This window comes from Cherax quadricarinatus, chromosome 66 (assembly GCF_038502225.1).
Source record: "Cherax quadricarinatus isolate ZL_2023a chromosome 66, ASM3850222v1, whole genome shotgun sequence".
Lineage (NCBI taxonomy): Eukaryota > Metazoa > Arthropoda > Malacostraca > Decapoda > Parastacidae > Cherax > Cherax quadricarinatus.
The window spans coordinates 14,957,444-14,971,387 of NC_091357.1; the positions used below are offsets into that span (position 1 = coordinate 14,957,444).

The following is a 13,944-nucleotide window of genomic DNA, read 5'->3' on the forward strand; positions in this document are numbered from 1 at the left end:
ATTTGTGCTTAACAATATTTTATTACATGTAAAAACTACAATTTTTATACCACAGAAAGAAATGAAGTTTGTTTGTCTTTTGCAGCTTTGAAGCTAGGCATAGACCTCTCTTCTTAAGCAATAAATATCTTAGCATCCTCAAAAATAATGTGGTTTCATTCACATTAAAAATCTGTTGCTTGGTATATCCACCACATTTGATTATCCCTGCTAGCTCATGTGGATAATTTTCTACAGCTACAATGTAGGCAATTGTTGTTTCACCCTGCACTTTGATGTTGTTAATTGGCTAATTTCCCTAAACCTTTGAAATCATCCTCTCTTACATTCGAATTTATCTTCAGCATTTTTTTTTTTTTTTTTTTTATCACACTGGCCGATTCCCACCAAGGCAGGGTGGCCCGAAAAAGAAAAACTTTCACCATCATTCACTCCATCACTGTCTTGCCAGAAGGGTACTTTACACTACAGTTTTTAAACTGCAACATTAACACCCCTCCTTCAGAGTGCAGGCACTGTACTTCCCATCTCCAGGACTCAAGTCCGGCCTGCCGGTTTCCCTGAACCCCTTCATAAATGTTACTTTGCTCACACTCCAACAGCACGTCAAGTATTAAAAACCATTTGTCTCCATTCACTCCTATCAAATACGCTCACGCATGCTTGTTGAAAGTCCAAGCCCCTCGCACACAAAACCTCCTTTACCCCCATCCCTCCAACCTTTCCTACGCCAACCCTTACCCCTCCTTCCCTCCACTACAGATTTATACGCTCTCGATGTTATTCTGTTTCGTTCCATTCTCTCTACATGTCCGAACCACCTCAACAACCCTTCCTCAGCCCTCTGAACAACAGTTTTGGCAATCCCGCACCTCCTCCTAACTTCCAAACTACGAATTCTCTGCATTATATTCACACCACACATTGTCCTCCCTCCCTCCAGCCTTCTCCTCGTTGCAGCATTCATCACCCATGCTTCATACCCATATAAGAGCGTTGGTAAAACTACACTCTCATACATTCCCCTCTTTGCTTCCAAGGACAAAGTTCTTTATCTCCACAGACTCCTAAGTACACTGCTCACCCTTTTCCCCTCATCAATTCTGTGATTCACCTCATCTTTCATAGATCCATCTTCTGACACGTCCACTCCCAAATATCTGAATACATTCACCTCCTCTATACTCTCTCCCTCCAATCTGATATACAATCTTTCGTCGCCTAATCTTTTTCTTACCCTCATAACCTTACTCTTTCCTATATTCACTTTTAATTTTCTTCTTTTACATACCCTACCAAATTTGTCCACCAACCTCTGCAACCTCTCTTCAGAATCTATCCAAAAGCACAGTGTCATCAGCAAAAAGCAACTGTGATAACTCCCACTTTGTGTTTGATTCTTTATCTTTTAAGTCTACACCTCTTGCCAAGACCCTTACAACCCCATTTATAAATACTGTATATTGAAATAAAATATTAAAAAATAAAAGAAAAAAATTGAATAAAAGTAAAAATAATATTACTGAGTGAGCAGCAGTCGCTGATGTTGCCATAAGCGGTTCACTTTCTGTCAACTTCACGCCTCTATATCTTGGTAAGTGGTGATTGCAATTTTTTTTTTCTTTTAAAACATTCACAAAAATATTCTTAAGATTTTGGTGAGAAAAACAATTTTATATTTTTTGACACAGAGAGGGACTTCAGGATCAGAGGTCTCGACAGTGAAAGGGTTAATATACCTGCATGCCAGTGCAATAAGTTTATTTATGGGTACATTTTTATTATTATTATAATCATAACTAAGCACTAAACCCACAAGAGTTATTTAGGTACAGGTACACATAAGTAAAATTATCAGTCCTATCTCAGCCATAGACATACTTTGCTCACTGAGTTTAATCATTTCTAACTTTGCACTTCAAATTAGAAAAAAAGAGGGGTTGTAAACCCCTCTTTTTATCACAACTACCCTTAGGTGTCACTGTAACCCAAAAAGAGTATATATAAAATACATGTTAATTTTAAAACACTTGAAACTTTGGAAAGTTTCCAGACATAATTGAGAGAGACAGAGCTCACGGAAGATGTAAAAAGAGTGAAAGCATGGTGTACGGATGCCATAATAGGGAATCAAGAGCCGTATAAATGAATTGTTGGGCATAATTTGACAAGTCTGAATTAGCAAAGCACTTTAAAATGGGGCCCTCCTGTACAATACAAAACCAGGTAAAAAAAAAATATAAATTTCTTGACATTTTTAACAAAAAATATGAGCATACAAGATAAAGAAATTTGAATAGCATGCTATAAAAATGTACTCCTAGATTACGCACTATGAGAGTTTACGTATCACCCAATTACCATTTCCTCCCTTTATACCTAATTCAGACACTGAGTTGGATGTCCATTTTCTTTCGACTTGGCACTAGACACTCAAACTAAAAAACCAACAATGGAATTTGGTTCAAAATATGCTCACTGGACTTACCACACCTAAATCTGTTTTCTTTCTATTAACTCTCTCATGAATGTCAATAAAAAGTAATTTAGATTAATATTTACCCTTAAATTATGGTAGACCAGGAAATAAAAATTCCCAAGTCTGGCAAAAATTCCCCATCCCCCTTTAACTCTTTGAGGGTCGACAGGCCCTCTCCGAAACTCGTTCTCAGGGTCGGCCAAATTTAAAAAAAAAAAAAAATTATTTTTTCTTATGAAAAGATAGAGAATCTTTTCCAGATCATAAAGACACCAAAAGTTTGAAATTTGATAGAAAACTTACGGAATTATGCTCTCGCAAAGTTAGCGGTCTCGGCGATATTTACGCATCGGCGATTTTGCCCACTTTGAGCCCCATTTTCGGCCAATTTCACTGCACTAGTCGACAAAAAACATGAATATTTCGCTAGAACTCCATTTTTTCTATCGAATGGGTGTAAGAAACCACTCATTTATGAAATTCAACTATCCAGTACAGTGGTCAGAATTTAGCAATTTTGCCAATTTCACACAAATCTCAAAAGATGCCAATTTCGGAATAGGGTCCAGAATAAACAAGAAAGACATTCCTGGCACTAAAATGACATTTCCTCTAGTCATTATTCACGTCTCAAGGCCCCTCTTATATTCTTTTGCTTTCCACTTTGAATTTTTATTTTCACAAAAAATATAAGATTTACTGTTATGCAGACTACTGCATTAGTGTAAAAAATGGTATAAATATTATAGGTGCACTTGTGAAAGAATATTAGACTCACCAGTTGACGTGTATTGCACGCTTGGCACGATTTGTTTACTTTTGAAGTTTGGTAAAAATCGAACATTTCTGCTACTTTGAGCTCAATTTCAAGGCACCTTTCTTTGTAAAACCAGTCAAAATCATCTCTATTTCTGTAATATGTCTTCCATTCTATAAAATGAGACCAAGAAAACTAGAATACAACAATAAATACCATACGAAAATACACTGCAAAGTCGCTGATTTATTAAAAAAAAATGGTCAAAGTTTTTTTTTTTCTCATTATGCACTGTGTGCTGCAGGATTTTTTTTAGACTGTGCACACTGACCACATAGACCCATTCTTTCATATGAAGGCCTACCAGCTTTCTCCCACTAGATTTGAGGCCGCTAGAATTTATGAGTACTAGTACGTCAAAAACCCCTACACGTAAGACGTACTAGTACGACGAAAACCCTCAAAGGGTTAAAAATGGCACCCAGTCACTAACTCTACAATATGTACCATCCCACCTATCAATGCTGGTAATCAACACCCTTCACTTACAGAAACAATACATGTTGCCTTCCAAGGCCACAGTGGTCATAGATTCACTGAATAAAAACATTCCATTTCATTACAATATAAACAACTATAAACCTGAACTTGCCATTCTGTATTACTAACCCCATCCTACCTTTCTATCTCTTCCCTTCTTTGCAAAACTTCACCACACTGAGGGATAGGCAGTAAGCAGACATACAATAAAGACACACAGACAGAGACAGCTTTAATTTAAAAAAAAAAAAAAAGAGCAACTTTTTTAACAAGGATCTGCTTTGTCTATGTATATTTTCATTTACCACCTGGGCCCCTTCACCAACACAATTATAACCTTCCCCCTTCAAATTCAGACACATGTTGGCCAGGTAGGAACACAGTCAAGGAAATGTATATAGTACACACATTCATGAGACTGCAAATAAAATTCAGGCATTGGAGGAAAGAACTTAAGAAAAATTCCAGACATTGCAAATATGGAAGCCAAGATACTGGTACAGTATGATTAATGGTGCAAACTTTTCCAGGTGGTATTGTACAAGAAAAGGAGGGAAGGAAGTGTATGTCTGATTAACACTATGCTCTGATTAGAAGTAATATCAATTACAGATAACAATGATTTTTGCATACTATATAACTAACTCTACTACTCTTGCCCCCTCCCCCCCTCTCATACATATCCAGGCTCCCTTCCTTCATGTCTGTATGTGACTAATTAATGGTCCAAGTCAGATCAAAACATTGTCATAAGTTTCATTCTCCTATGTGCAGGTTATTTGTGTATGGTGTAATTACTATTGAATGTTCCAGAGTATTTGTAGTTATCACAGAGTGCCTGAGACTAAATAACAAAAGAACCAAGCAGCAAAATTAGAAAACCAATGCAACAGCTACGTATCACTGAAAAAACTAGGTTGTAAAAAATAAACTATTTGTTAAAAAAAAAAAAAAAAATAATAATGACATCAAGCTGGATAATGAGAATGTTCAAAATGAGGTGCCAGGTCAATGATGAACCTTTTCAAATCACTTGTTCTCTCTAGGCTGGAATATTACTGTACATTAACTTCTCCATTTAAAGCAGGTGAAATTGCAGATCTAGAGAGTGTACAGAGAATCTTTACTGCACATATAAGTTCTATCAAACACCTGCACTACTGGGAACACTTGGAAGCACTTGACTTGTACTCGCTGGAACACAGGTGAGAGAGCTATGTCATAATCTATACTTGGATGGTTTCGAATCTGCACACAGAAATCACTCCCTATGAAAGTAAAAGACTTGGCAGGCGATGCAAAATACATACCCCCAACGAAAAGTAGGGGTGCCATTTGTACACTAAGAGAAAACACCATAAGTGTCCGGGGCCCAAAACTGTTCAACAGCCTCCCACCAGGCATGAGGGAAATTACCAATAGGCCCCTGGCTGCCTTCAAAAGGGAGCTGGACAGATACTTCAAGTCGGTGCCGGATCAGCCGGGCTGTGGTTCGTACTTTGGACTATGTGCAGCCAACAGTAACAGCCTGGTTGATCAGGCCCTGATCCACTGGGACGCTTGGTTGTGGACCGGGCCGCAGGGGCACTGATCCCTGGAATACCCTCCAGGTAGACACCTGGCAGGCAGGTAGGAAATTTCAACAAGAGAAATCTTATTTCAACAAACCAGCCCAAAATGAAAAACAAAAGTTTCTCCATTTAAATTTAGTAATATATACAGGAGAAGGGGTTACTACCCCCTTGCTCCTGGCATTTTAGTCGCCTCTTATGACACGCATGGCTTACAGAGGATGAATTGTATTCCACTTTCCCATGGAGATAAGTGGAAATAAACAAAAACAAGAACTAGTAAGTGGAAATAATAAAAACAAGAACTAGTAAGAAAATAAAAAAAAAACAGAAGGGTAAGTGTATTGTGATCTAAGTGTAAGTAGAAGTAGCAAGACATACCTGAAAGCTTGCACGTTTATGAGACAGAAAAAAAACCACCAGCAATCTTACCATCATGTAAAGCAATTACTGGCTTCCATTTCACACTCACTTGCAGGACGGTAGTACCTCCCCGGGCAGCTGCTGTCTACCAACCTACTAGTACTTAGGAACAACAGAAATATAGACTATAAAACATGGCTCCATACTGGTGTCTAGAGACCAGGAGCAAGCAAGCTGCTTGAACTGATAATGCATAATTTATTAATCCTTTCACTGAGCAAGTCATGTTAAAGTGAGGGGTCTCTCTGACACAGATCACTATTTCATTGTGGTCACAAAAATCTTCTGAATACCACATGGTTTCCTACAATGTCCCATAAATAAAGAGTAAAATTCTTAGGTGCAACTAATGCAACATTTTATTATGCAACATTTCACTCTCCAGGAGCTTTATCAAGTAGTAACAGCTTGACAAAGCTACTGGAGAGTGAAACGTTGCCACAATAAAATGTTGCACTTGTTGCACGTATCTTTCTTAAACATATTGTCGGTAATTGTACCAAAATTAATACAAAGAGTGAAATTGTAATCCCGAATGTGTTACCACCTGTGTTTCACAGATAAAGGTCTGAATGATAAACATTCCTCAGGTGACAGTATCCACACTGCATTTGTATGGCCCATTAATTACATACTCTCTAGAGTATTGTATTATTGTATATAACCATAAATAATGCAAGATTTTTATAAGTACATTGTTAAAAAATGCCTGGTGAATATAAACATCCTTTTTCTATTTTTTTACTGCACTGAATTTATGGGCTAAGAACTATTAACCCTTTCAGAGTTGCCAGGCCCTCTCTGAGACTTGTTCTCAGGGTCTCCAAATTTTCAAAAAAAAAAAAATTATTTTTTTCTTATAAAAAGAATTTTTTCCCAATCATAATGACACCAAAAGTATGAAATTTGATGGAAACTTACGGAATTATGCTCTCACGAAGTTAGCAGTCTTGACGATGTTTACGCATCGGCGATTTTGCCCACTGAGTCCTATTTTCGCCCAATTCCAGTGTACTAGTCGACAAAAATCATAACTATTTCACTAGAGAACCATTTTTTCTATCGATTGAGTGCAAGAAACCACCCATTTACCGATTTCAACTATCCAATAAAGTGGTCAGAATTTAGCAATTTTGCCAATTTCACACAAATTTCAAAAGATGCCAATTTCCGAATAGGGTCCAGAATAAACAAGAAAGACATTCCTGGCACTAAAATAACATTTCCTCTGTTCATTAGTCACGCCCCCATGCCCCTCTTACATTCTTTTGCTTTCCATTCCATAGAGGATTTACTGTTATGCAGACTACTGCATTAGTGTAGAAATGGTATAAATAATATCAGCACACTTGTGGAAGAATATTAGATTCACCAGTTGACGTGTATTGGACGCGTAGCATGATTTGTTTACTTTTGAACTTTGGTAAAACTCGAACATTTCTGCTACTTTGAGCTCAATTTCAAGGTACTTTTCATTGTAAAACCAGTCAAAGTCATCTCAATTTCTGTAATATGTCTTCCATTCTATAAAACAAGACCAGGAAAACTAGAATACAACAATAAATACCATACGAAAATACAGTGCAAAGTCGCTGTTGTAATCCAAAAACACGGTCAGTTTTTTTTTTCTCATTACGCACTGTGTGCTGCAGGATTTTTTTATACTGCGCACACTGACCACATAGACCCATTCTTTCATATGTAGGCCTACCAGCTTTCTCTCACTAGATTTGAGGGTACTAGAATTTAGGCGTACTAGTACGTCAAAAACCCTGGTGCATAAGCTGTACTAGTACGTCTGAAACCCTGAAAGGGTTAACTTATCCCAGATGATTTCAAAGCCCAACCTTAATACTAATATATACAGTCAAACCTCAGCTGTCGATTACATTGTTGAATAAATCAGTTTTTGAATTAGGTGTTCAAGAAAAAAATATCGTGTTTTTTAAACATTCTCTTGGCTGTCTACAGACAAGCTTCCCCACGTATGGGATGGTATAAAGTGGCTCAGGTCACATGCTTACAGAATGCTCACTCTCCAAACTTGGAAAATGAGTCACTGGAAGAGTTCAATTTTATAACTGTGAAGTTCTTGCCTCCTAACACCACTCCTCCCATCCAGCCCAAGGACCAGCAAGTCATTTCTAACTTCAAGAAACTCTACACTAAAGCACTTTTTGAAAGGTGCTTTGAAGTCACTTCAGAAAGAAATTAAACCCTCAGGGAGTTCTGGAAGGACTATTTCAATATCCTCACCTGCTTGAGGCTTATAGCCAAAGCCTAGGGAAATGTGGCTTCCAGGGCCATGCAGTCTGCATGGAAGAAATTGTGGCCTGATTTTGTGGCAGCCAGAGATTTTGAAGGCTTTGAAGATGAGCCTGAGCCGGTAGAGGATATTGTGTCCCTGGGGAAAACCTTGGGCCTAGAGGTGACTAAGATGATGATGAGGAGTAACATAGAATTGAACTCGCCACAAAAGACCTTCTAGACCTTCAGGAGCAGCAGCAACAGATTGCAGTGGAGGTGGTGTCATTAGAGGAAGAGGATGGATGGGATGATGTGCCCACTACACTTGTCAAGGAAATATTTGCTAAATGGCGTGAAGTGCAGGAGTTTGCTGAAAAATACCATCCAGACAAAGCAGTGACTATCCATCTCTCTAACATGTACAATGACAGTGTAATGTCTCAATTTAGACAAGTGTTAAAATGGAGCCTGATACAAACCTCACTGTACAGGTTTTTAGTAAGACAAGGAAACAGTGAGCCAGAACAAGGTGTTAGTGGTGAAAAGAGACAAAGAAGAGAAACAACATTAGCTCTCCTCTGACAGGTAAGAGGCAGTTAAATTTTCATTTACTTTACAGCATTTCAGTTAAATTTCCAGTTACAGTTTCTCTGTGCTGAATAATTTTACACATTGTTTTATGTAGTAGTAATAGTAGTACATTATTAATAAACACGTATTATTATATTGTCATTTGGGGTCTGGAATGGATTAATTCTATTTACATTATTCTTTATGGGAAAAATTGCTTTCGTTGTCGTCAATTTTGGTTGTTGAATAGATACCTGGAACAAATTAAATTTGAAAACCGAGGTTCCACTGTAATAATAATAATAATTTTTATTTCATCAAGTACCTGATACAACTTATACAGGCCTAGTTGACATCAGTGACAAACGATAGAGAAATTCCCGTTATGCAAAGCACTTTGGGCAAATTAGGTTAATTTTGTCCCCAGGATGCAACCCACATCAGTCAACTAACACCCAGGTACCTACTTACTGCTAGGTGAACAGGGACAGCAGGTGTCTCAAGGAAACATGCCCAATGTTTCCACTCTTGATGTGACAGTCAGTTAATGTCCAATGATGATTCTTGTTGAAGGTCGACCAGGTCTGTTGGTAGGACATGTTTGAAAATTATTTTTGTAGATCATAAGATTGCCTGTTTCATGATCTGGGAAATACTTAAGAGTAATATTTGCTTTATGTTCAGGTCCAAATTTAGTGATAATTTATGATTCAAAATGTCCATTTATAAAACAGGTCAAAATGTCCATTTATAAAACAGGTCAAAATGTCCATTTATAAAACAGGTCAAAATGTCCATTTATAAAACAGGTCAAAATGTCCATTTATAAAACAGGTCAAAATGTCCATTTATAAAACAGGTCAAAATGTCCATTTATAAAACAGGTCAAAATGTCCATTTATAAAACAGGTCAAAATGTCCATTTATAAAACTGGTCAAAATGTCCATTTATAAAACAGGCACTGCATTTGAGTGTGTTATGTTTCACAAATGGGAAAAATCCAAATGTAATACAAAACGAAACTATGTAAACCTTAAGTAATCTATCATACCCTAATATAACCTAAAACACTTATGTAACTTAATAAATAATTATTCTAAAATGGCACTCACACTGTAGCATGCAAAATTATGTTAAAAAAAAAAGTAATTTTACAAGTATGACAGCAAGACGACATTAATCCAGTGTATGCATGTTTGGAACTGTCCACTTGCCATGAACTTTGATTAGCCAGGCATTTAACATGACAGTACTGACATGTTACTCCCCTGGTCAGTTATTCATGGGTGTAGTCTAGCATACTGAAGGTATTACGATTATCTTCCAAAATATTAATTCTCAAAAACATTAATTATTGTTGTGGGAGAAAGGATAGTTTAACTGTATTTTAAAAAAAATATATATATAATTTTGCCAAATAAATTAATGGCCGTGATCAGACCTGGAGTTTAAGTAAATATTACTTCAATATTTGTCAAACCCAGGCCAGGACCCCAATGGAAATAAGTCCAGGACTTCAATGGAAATAAGTCAACGACCTCAATAGAAAGAAGTCAAAGACCCCAATGGAAATAAATAACTTGATCTAACGTTTTGGGTTATCCTAAGTAATTTACACTGTATGATAATTGTACTTACGTGTACCTGTGCCTAAATAACCTTACTTAACACAGTCATCACGTAGCTGTTGTACTGTCAGTTGAGTTCCTCACCTGACATACAATATTACTCTTCCTGTCTATTCTCTGTATTAGACTGACATCTCCTTCTCTCCCCTGATGGACAAAACGTCTTAATGAATGCCCTCATTATGACACGTCTTTCTTACACACTTGTCAGTGTTAATCACTATTTGTAACCGCTATTCCTGTTCTTTATAAACATAGGTAGTAATAGTAGCAATGTTTATACCAGATTTCCTCGTTTTGCTTCAGTTGTTTCTGCTTGTAGAGATTATTAGCATAAAGGACCCCAATGGAAACAAGTCACTGACATTTTTCGAGTTATCCTTGGTACTTGTGCCTAAATAAACATATATACTTACCTTGGGCTGTCTTGAACTTTCTTCTTTAAGCCTGAAGAGCCACTGACAACTAGGCTGTATCTTGTTAGTATTGTTATAGGATCACTACTTACCTAAGTGCTCTGGAAGTTTTTTTCTGGTATACATAAATAGTTACGTAGATTATCATACATACATAACTATGGGCTTTCAATATATTTATTTATTTATTTATTATTAATTTGGACATGATGCATAGATGTACAAAGAAATACAGTGGTTAAGTGTAACATGCCAAAAGCCCCTTGTATGCAGAGCATTATGGGCAGGCTTAAAATTAACTTAAGATTAACTAAGCAATGATATATTCAGTGGTAAAAATTATAGTGAATAAATATTCTCTGAAGTGTTACCCATTTCTGTGTAAAAGTACCATGTTGAAATAAAGTTGTATAATTGTAGGTATCGTATAACTGACAGCTTACAGTGTGTCTAACCTGCCTTCCAGTGTCCAGAGTAGGAACCTCGACCAAAGTCAAAGAAGCATAATTAATGGGTATAATATAATATCTTTATTTACTACAAGTACATTTACAAGGTATACAGGTCTAGCTGACATTAATGACATACTACTATATAGAAAGTCCCTTGTTATGCAGAGCATTTCGGGCAAATTAGGTCAGTTTTGTCCCAGGATGCGACCCACACCAGTCCACTAACACCCAGGTACCTGCTTACTGCTAGGTAAACGGACAACAGGTGTCTGAAAGAAACGCGCCCCTATGTTTCCACCTGTACCGGGGATCGAACCACGGACTTCAATGTGAGCCGAGTACTTTACCAACCGAGCTACGGTTTATGGATACCTAAACCGTAAAGATCTACAGCATCTATAACGAGTCCAGAAAAATTCCAGGTTTGTTGGCTATAAGTGACCTGCCTCGCCTTAGGCCTCCCCTGCGTCACCTGGGGTGGTCACTCAACATCCTGCCCCGCAGCGGGTGGTCACTCACCCATTATCTACTCTCCCTCATGTACTTCATTCCCTCTCTAGAGTTCTTCTTTCTCTCTCCTTATTTTTCTTTATAAGTTTCCAAGACAGTGGGTTCCATAAAAAAAAAAAAGACGAAAATACAAGACTAGGCATCACGACAACCTGAACCTCCACCACCTGTAATTACACCATTACAATCACCATCTCCCAACACCATTTCATAAACCCGTCCCCACCACAGACCTACCATCTCCAACACAATCCCAACCCCCACCACTATAAACACCAACACAAGCCCCACCCATCGCCACCACTACAACCACCATCTTCAACACAATTCCACCACCACACCCACGCCAAAACCGTTACAGCCATTACATCTTCCATCTTCAACACAACCTTACCACTACTGCCACCACAGCCTATCCCTCCTTCGACACACAGATGATGATCAAACTAAATGTAAATTATGTGATCAGGCATATGGTCACTATCTTGAACACTATGTGCTTAATTGTCCACTTATTGAGGAATACAGAGATAGACAATATAATAACCTATGTGACATGTTAAGATATCTTATTAATGAAAATAAGATATCAGATATACTAAGCAAATTTCCTAAATTTGCTTGTAACAGATAAGTGAACTATAGATATGTAAATATAAATCCATATGTATTCATGTTAACCCCTTGGGGCCTAGTTCCTGGGCCTTTTGTGTACCCATATGCTCTTGCGCTACCGTCCACAGGATGGATATGGGGTGCACAATAAACTAGCCACTTTGGTGGCAAAATCTGAAATCTAAATCTAAATGCACACTAACAGCACCTTTCAAGGCAGGTGAAATTGCTGACCTAGAAAATGTACAGAGAACCTTCACGGCGCGCATAACGGAGATAAAACACCTCAATTACTGGGAGCGCTTGAGGTTCCTAAACCTGTATTCCCTGGAACGCAGGCGGGAGATACATGATTATATACACCTGGAAAATCCTAGAGGGACTAGTACCGAACTTGCACACGAAAATCACTCACTACGAAAGCAAAAGACTTGACAGACGATGCAACATCCCCCCAATGAAAAGCAGGGGTATCACTAGCACGTTAAGATACCATACAATAAGTGTCAGGGGCCCGAGACTGTTCAACTGCCTCCCAGCATACATACCTGGATTACCAACAGACCCCTGGCAGTCTTCAAGCTGGCACTGGACAAGCAACTAAAGTCGGTTCCTGACCAGCCGGGCTGTGGCTCGTACGTCGGTTTACGTGCAGCCAGCAGTAACAGCCTGATTGATCAGGCTCTGATCCACCAGGAGGCCTGGTCACAGACCGGGCCGCGGGGGCGTTGACCCCCGGAACTCTCTCCAGGTAAACCTCCTCTTCCCCGTGCCTCTTTCCTGCATCCCTCCCCCCACACACCCATCTTTTTTTTTCTTTATTCCTCTGTTATATATTTATTTAGTTCGTAGTTATTATATAAAAGATCTTTCTCCACCCGCTATGCCCACCAGTTCCTGTCGTTCTTAGCTCACCGATCCCTGTCGTTCTATGCCCATCAATCCCTGTCGTTACCTGTCCACCGGTCCCTCCCCACCAATCCTTGTTGTTCCCTGCCCACCAGTTCCTGTCGTTCTCGGCCCACCAGTCCCTGTCGTTCTTAGCTCACCAGTCCCTGTCGTTTCCGGCCCACCAATCCCCTACCTACCTAGAGGTCGTTCTAAGGGTCAACGCCCTCGCGGCCCAGTCCTCGACCAGGTTTTCTAGTAGATCAGGGCCTGATCAACTAGGCTGTTACTGCTGGCCGCACGTAATCCAACGTACGAACTACAACTCTGCTGATCCGGCACTGACTTTAGGTATCTTCAGTTCCCTCTTGATTATTATTATAATAAAAAAAGAAGCGCTAAACCACAAGGGCTATACAGCAGTTCCCTCTGAATAGGAGGAGAAATTTTTTCCTGGATAGAGGCATGGTTGACAAATAGGCAGCAGAGAGTTTGCATAAATGGGGAGAAATCAGAGTGGGGAAGCGTCACGAGCGGTGTTCCACAGGGGTCAGTGTTGGGCCCCCTGCTGTTCACAATCTACATAAACGACATAGATGAGGGCATAAAGAGCGACATCGGCAAGTTTGCCGATGACACCAAAATAGGCCGTCGAATTCATTCTGACGAGGACATTCGAGCACTCCAGGAAGATTTGAATAGACTGATGCAGTGGTCGGAGAAGTGGCAGATGCAGTTTAATATAGACAAATGCAAAGTTCTAAATGTTGGACAGGACAATAACCATGCCACATATAAACTAAATAATGTAGATCTTAATATTACGGATTGCGAAAAAGATTTAGGA

The 13,944-nt window shown here is 38.8% G+C and overlaps 1 protein-coding gene across 8 annotated transcripts in view; it reads right to left on the minus strand.

Moving 5' to 3' along the window:
- The window catches only part of LOC128704107 (zinc finger protein 99-like), a 137,185-nt gene that overhangs the window by 40,378 nt on the left and 82,863 nt on the right, over positions 1 to 13,944 (minus strand). Inside the window, exons 1-2 of one of the 8 annotated variants that reach the window (XR_011393857.1) lie at positions 10,633 to 11,807; positions 9,055 to 9,171 (exon numbers count right to left, since the gene is read on the minus strand). The gene's annotated coding sequence lies outside the window, so the exon portion shown is untranslated. Of the gene's footprint in view, positions 1 to 9,054; positions 9,172 to 10,300; positions 10,480 to 10,499; positions 10,526 to 10,632; positions 11,808 to 13,944 lie in introns of those variants that run through there. The other 7 variants (XR_011393858.1, XR_011393860.1, XR_011393864.1 and 4 more) reach the window with 7 other exon arrangements.